General features: G+C 39.5%; 1 pseudogene; it reads left to right on the top strand.

Annotated features, from left to right (window-relative positions):
* Positions 1-2,466: 2,466 nt before the first annotated feature.
* LOC124542726 lies at positions 2,467-3,741 on the top strand (annotated as a pseudogene).
* The last annotated feature ends 3,758 nt before the right edge of the window (positions 3,742-7,499 follow it).

The raw sequence follows: 7,499 nt of genomic DNA, 5'->3' as shown, positions 1-7,499 counted from the left end.
TGTTTTGATAAGTGTCTTGATAGTAAACTTAACAGTTCATCGAAAATAGGAATTGGCATTAAATATTCATCTTCAAACCATTCTGGATGATTTCGATATTCTTCATAATTCACATGGAAATGTCCATGATTTTCACGACGTAGCAACATAGGATGTGTCCACCAACGGCGCTTCTTTTCCCTTTTTAACAATAACAATAACTGCATATTCACTAGCGTACTTGCAGAAGCACCCCATAACACTATATCCATAATAAAGAGTTATTTCATCGACTGAGACACTATTTCGCTCTCGTCTGGCAACTGAATTATTTCTTTCAGAACGCGTCGTCAACGAAACGCGGGGATACCGTTACAAGTCGCCGCGGAAACTCTGCGATTCCGTTATGACTCGCGACGATACGCGGAGGAATTATCGCTCGTTCGTGGAGATTGTCCGACGATAGAAGCGCGGACTCGTTGCGATTCTCTCGCTCGTGGAGTCAGCGCCTTAATAGGGCTGTCGAGAACATTGACGCTCTAAGAAGAATTAACCATTCTTAACATCGCCAATGCGCCGCCCATCTTGGGAACGAAGATGTTATAGTCGTTGAGTAGTTACACTTGCTCAGTGCACTCTCAACCTTCAATCAGACAACCAACAACAGTAACTAACGCTGTTTGGGGTAAAATTACTTTGACTTAGACTTTTATACCTACCTAGACAAGCTTGTATGCGAAGTCCTCTCGATAAATAAACTTTAAAGCCGTAGGTAATTATGGCAGGCTATATTTAACAACTCTGTGGCAACTTCTAGCTATGTGAGAAATTCATCGACATCATTGAAAGACTCAGGCACATCAAACTCAGATTACAATACAATAAAGATAACGTACTAAAGACCAGAAAAGCCAAAGAAGAGCTAAACCAAAACATGGCTATATTCAATTGAATAAAAAAAAATTATATACATTTATATATATAACAACTGAATCTAAGAAGCGCGAAGGGCTTTCTATTACTCAATGGAGGAAATAAAGATAAGTCACTGCTACACCACTTTAACCAAATCAGAAACGTATCCGTTCAAGACTTGGGAAAAACGGGTAATATCAATGATGTGGATTGATATTAGGTGAGGGCCATCATAGCGGTTTGTGTTTGAGATCGTGAAATTCAGATTACAATACAATAAGATTAAGTACAAAGCATGGTTCGGACGGGCGAAGAACGGGGTATTTGGGTGAGAATAAGGGATACAACGTATTTCAGTACCAATTCTTCAACTATGTATATAGTTAGCTAGAAGCCCTACTCCGAGTCAAAACTCCCAACGGTCCCGTCCCAGTAACTGATGCTACTCACCAGTTTCTCTCCTCGTGGGCGAGGCAAGTGTGCAGCGGGCCAACGCCGTCGAAACACTGGCCAAATCACCTAGCTAAATGACCCTAGCCCAGGCTAATTTCGATACTACGATTTTCAATGCCTATGAAATGCTTGATGACCTTCTAGGGAAAGTTCAGTGTACAAAATGATATCGTGAAGTTCAGATTACAATACAATAAGGTTGAGCACAAAAAACGATTCGGTCGAGAACGGGGGCTTTAGGAGGTATTTGGGTAAGAAATAGGAATACGGCGAATTTCAGTACCAATACTTCAACCATGTATTGTAGTGTAGTATATAAGCAGATGACACATGGTATTGAGGAGCAGTAATAAATTTATCTTCAAACCTTAAACATCTGCTTTATTTATCTAGTCCCGTCTTTACATGGCGATCGTGCCGGGATTCCATTGGAGTATGATGCAAACAAGAAAGCTTGGATGACAGCCGAAATATTTAAAGGATGGCTCATTAAAGTCGATAAGAAAATTACGAAAGAGAAACGAAAAATATTGCTTTTCATTGACAACTGTACTGCTCACAACATAATCCCGCCATTGAAAGCAATAAAAGTTAAAGGAGACACCCGATTTTGGGCCCAACGTTACAAACATGAAATTTATCCCAAAAAACTTGTCTATTTTTTCAGATTATGCCCTAAAATATTAACCAAAATAGCATCGGCCAGGTATGAAAAAAAAGCAAATCATTAGTCTGTAATCACGAACTGACTTTGTAAATGCTTTTTTACCGCAAGCGTTAGATTAACCATCTTCAAAGTATTTAAACAACTGTCAATGACAAGTATAAGGTACGTAACCGTACGAGATATACTTTTAAATCGATACGAAATAATGTCGATTAATCGATTATGAAATTGTTTTTTTATTCTTTAGAAATATTTATTGTATTTTATTTAATACAGTAAAATAATTGCCACTAAATGCCTTCATACTGATTTTTTATTGCGTACATAATCGGGATAGACTTATTAATGATCGATTGATCCATCGATTTTTTATCTTAAAATCGATATCGATGGACATTCCTTCAGCAACTATGTGTCATTGTCGCGTCTGTGGTTGTCTGCGGTCTGTCAATTGTCATGTCAATTGGCATTCGCTTTCTGTATTAATACGTAGTGAATGTGTTTTTCCGTGTTTCTTGAATTTATTGCGATCCGTGCTTGTACTCCGATACTGAACGCTTTCTGATTCTGAACACGATACTCTGCTACACATATTGACCCCTGCGCGAACACCTGGTTACCTGTACTTTGCCTTTTCGACGAGCCAAGCTTGATCACGGACAAAATGAGTTTCTGCATTAATTGTGGAATTGCAACAGATCGTTGCAATACAATAGGAAGACACCTACTGGAAAATGAATCTATTTTCTCTGTAGTAAGAGAGTGGATTACACCACGAACGGTAAGCATTAATACCTACTTTTTTTCTTACTGTTTTAGCTTACGAGATGTCTTTGTTTTTATACAATGTCTCGTAATTAATCAATTTTTATTTTTCAGGTGAATGACACTGATATCATTTGTCAAATGTGCTACAACAATGCTATCAGTATAGCTAATAAAGATAACATACCACAAGAAAATATAACATTTTCTGGACATCGTCGTGTGTGCACACTCTGTGGACGTTCTCTTCTACGTCGAATTAGATGCCATAAATTAATTTTTGGGTCTGTCGAACACCGAAGAGTAATTGAAGTCATTAAGGAATGGATATTACCACGAACGGTTAGTACCCCCCTATTAAAACCTTTTATTTAATTGTATTGCATATTGCAATGTATGGGTGTTTGTGTGTTTAAAATCTTAAAAATTAGTTTTGAAGTAGATATTTTTATACCGTCATGTTTTGTACTGTATGTTTATAACTTGCTTAAAGTTAGGTGCAATAAAAATGTTTCATTCATTCACAATATTATAATCCAAGGAATGTGATATGTCGATATCAATTATTGAGCAAGATTATTTTATTTTAGTACAAAGATGTTATAAATGGTTTTATTTTTTTTAGATGAGCGTTTCAAGCTTTTTGTGTCACTCCTGTTGGGTGAAAGCAACAAAAGCATCCCTTCATTTTTACTCGGGTCCCTCGACTTCTGCTGCTTCAATGTCAAGTAGGCAATCATCAATTGGCTCATCAATTGGCAAGTAGGCAAATGCCTCGTGCTAATACAATTGATTTACCTGATTATTTTAGACCTGTTGAAACAGAAAGCAGATGTTTTGTAGAAGGATGTGACAGAAGTGGAAGAAACAGGGTGACACTCTCTATGCGAAAGCAGTTGCTAAAAATGTATAATTATTATGTGCCTTTAAATAATAGATTATGTGATCATCATTTGACATGACACTGATGTACGATTATTTTGTGCCTAATCATTTAGGGCTTTATCACATTAATATGGAACAAATAAAAGAAAGAAATCTCCAGATACCAAACGAATTGTTTGGTTACCATGATGGTGAAATAAAACCAGTTATAGTACTCGATGGCACTTATAGCCCAGTCGGGTTAGACAAAAAAAAGACCGAACCCTGCAAAAATTCCCAGGCGCATTTTTATTGTTGGAATCTTTGGGGGGGGGGGGTCAGTGGGAGTCAAAATTCAAAATGGCGACCAAATTCCAACGGAGCATCAGCCGCCATTTTGAATTTAAGCCAAAACGGTTTTTGCTTAATAACTTCGTCATTTTCAACTTTTCGACAAAAGTTTAAATAGCAAAGTTGTTGCAAATTTAATTATCTACAATTTATTTCTGGCAATTTTTTTCGTATAAACGATATTTTTAAAGTTAAGCGGTAAAATAGTGAAAAACTATTAACATCGAATTATCTCATTAAATATTAACTTTTGGACAAAAATGTTCTGGAACAAAGTTGTAGAGAATTGAATTTCTAAGAAATTTGGTCCTTACAACTTTTTCCGTAAAATCGATATTTAAGATGCTACGCTTGCGGTAAAGGCAAAGAGACCCGTAAAAAGCGGGACAAAAGCGAACCGCGTACCCTTGACGCTGACGTCATCGGCAGGTGGGCAACGAACAAGAATGAGCCTGTAGAGTCCCTTTGACCTGAACCGGCTCAGTTTGTCGACAGATGCTCTACGGAGTAGACGTATTACAAGCAAAATGGAGAATTGTTTCGTACGTGGAGAAGTTACAAGCGAAAATAATGTTATAACATTGAAAAAACGTGGTGTTCAGTCTCTGTTATCAGCAATTATTGTTCGTGGTGATGAAGAACACACGCGTATGCTCGAAACTGTTGATAGAGTCGTCATGCATCCAGCGTGCCAAAAGAGTTACGCGAACATGAAGCTTGCAGAAGCACGTAGACGAAGCATCGGTGCATCTCGATTATCATCATCATCGTTATCATCAGCAACGCCATCACCAGTTGAACTGCAAGTATTACCAGCATTCGATTTCAAAAACGTTTGTTTTATATGCACGAAAAAAGTGGATCCAGCAATGGAAAAAAAGCGTCCAATGAACTTGCGGCGTCGTATTAGTACGGTTCGTAATCCTGCATTCCGGGATACTTTGTTGAACCATTTGGAAAAGCGCAACGACGAATTGGCACGAGAAATAAGAGCACGCATCGCTAACGTTGATCTAATAGCTGTTGAAACGCGGTATCACGGCTGTTGCCATGAAAATATACAGTATCACGCGTCGCACGAGACATCAGGAAGACCGGTTTCTCGCGAAATAGACTGTGCTATGGAGTCCATTTTCAATTATATTAATGAAAACTCAGACGAATGTCAATTTAACTTCAAGCAGCTGATGGAAAAGATCGAAGGAGACGTTATTCCGGACCGAAGAACAGTAAAAAAACGTTTAAAAGAAGAGTACGGTGAAGAAATAGTAATGTTTGACGCGCCAGGCTTTGAGACGGTAATCTGTTTTCGTAACACAGGTCACAAAATCCTATCCCAAGGCTGGTATGACGAAAAACGACCCGACCCAAAGGAAGAAAGATTGAGAGTTATTCGTGAAGCATCCGCAATCATTTTACAAGACATACGTTCCACACCGTATGATACGAAATCGTACCCTCCCTCAGATAATTTCATGGATAACGTGGACGATTCCATCCCCACTTCTCGTAAGGTGCTACTCGAGGGAATTATTTTGAAATCCAAAAAGGGCTCGCTTGACGCATGGAAACGAAAATGCACTTCTATCGCGCATGCAATAATATCTGCAGCTCGTCCTCGATCTTTCATTTCTTCATTGAAAATAGGGGTTGGTGCTTTGTTGTACAAAAAATTCGGGTCAAAAAATTTGATAAAAGTTCTGTCATCTCTGGGTTTTTGCTCGTCATACGAAGAAATCTCGATGTTCGAAGCTGCTTCCATCGCGCGTCCACAACGCCGCATGAAACCCTCGGCCTTTTCGCAGTTTGTTTATGACAATGCGGATTTTAACATCAATACACTCGACGGACATGACACTTTCCATTGTATGGGAGGGATTCATTGCATAACTCCATATGACGCTATAGAACCGGACGGTGCAATGAATCGAGAATCTGAGAACAAAACTTCCGTGGCCATTGCAAAAGCAGGCAGTATAGAAATTCTCTACTACGGAAAAGAAAAATCGAGTGGTCTTAGAAACATTGAAATTCTCGATATTACTAATATGCGAAGTCCTCCTGAAAAAAGTCTACCAACCTTTGGCGATTTTCTGTGGCTGTACGGAAAATGGGCCTGCATTACTGGGATACCAGGTTGGAATGGGTTTATGGAAGAAGCCACTGCAAGCAAAGCCTTCGCCAAGTCGAAGATCATATTTCTTCCGTTTATTCATGCTCCACCTTCCGATTACGACACAATATACACGACGCTCGATTATGCTCTGACCCAAAGTAAAATTTCCAATTGCAAATCGTGCATTGTAACGTTCGATCAGCCACTGTTCTGGAAAGCACGCGACATTATTTCCAGCGCCGATCCATCGTCCGGTATTGGTTCCATTATCGTTCGACTCGGAGGATTCCATGTCTTAATTTCATTTTTAGGTGCCATAGGGCACATTATGAGTGGTAGTGGACTCGAAAATGCTCTGAAAACGATTTATGCAGAGAATAGCGTGGAAAAGATTTTTTCGGGTCATGCGTACTCAAGAGCAGTTCGTGCCCACTTCCTCGTACATTTGTCTTTAGCGAAGCGCATCATGGAGACGATTGAATTCAATGATTACGAACGAAACGAGATGGACAATTTTTTAATGAACTCTGATCGGACTATCGTTCTCACAGCCAATGAAAACAATGTCGTGAATACAGTTTTAGATAAATTCGACGCGGCCCTAAACAAATGTGAAAGAAACGGACCCACGGCAAAGTTATGCCGCAATATTTTAAAATGGTCACGCTGGTCAAGCATTTCATCGAGGCAGAGCGTTCGGGTAATTGGGAACTCCATCTTGACACAGTTCAGTTCAGTTGCTGCCCTATTTCCATGCCAGCGGACATTTTTTATACGCGAAGAGCGCTCATTTATATCTTCAAGACATGACATGTTTGCGTGAGAAAATGCCGGCAAACGAATTCAAAAAATTCACAGATGAGGGTTATTTCACCATAAGACGCACCAACAAATTCTGGTCCAGCATTATGTCCGATCAGACCATTGAGCAAACATTGAATCGAGAATCAAAAATTAGCGGAGGAATCTTCAAACGGGGAGCCAATGACAACGTGGCTGCTAGATGGACCATGAGTTCCGTCCACATGCAAAACATTTGTGAACAGATCGAGGGTTTTTGCGATATCCACAGCGGAACAACCGAACAACATGTTGATTTCAGGCCGACACGAGTCTGTAGAGACAATTCAGACGTGGAGAAGTTAGACCAATGGTTTGATGCGCACGATCCTTTCCCCGTGGACTCTGCGTTGATGTCTATCAGCACGGGAATAATCGGGACTGAAGAATGTGGAACAAAAGCGTTGAACAACATCGTTGGTACAAGTTACGATGCTGTTAAATTTAAACGAAAGGATAAAGTTGCACCTTTGTCGACTGTTTTTAGCAGCATAATCGTTGACAACACACCTGTCTCTATTAATCCACTCTTACTTTTTCAACGAATGA

Source organism: Vanessa cardui, chromosome W (assembly GCF_905220365.1).
Source record: "Vanessa cardui chromosome W, ilVanCard2.1, whole genome shotgun sequence".
NCBI classification, from domain to species: domain Eukaryota; kingdom Metazoa; phylum Arthropoda; class Insecta; order Lepidoptera; family Nymphalidae; genus Vanessa; species Vanessa cardui.
The sequence above is the reverse complement of the archived record's forward strand: the minus strand, read 5'-3'. Positions and strand labels throughout refer to the sequence as shown.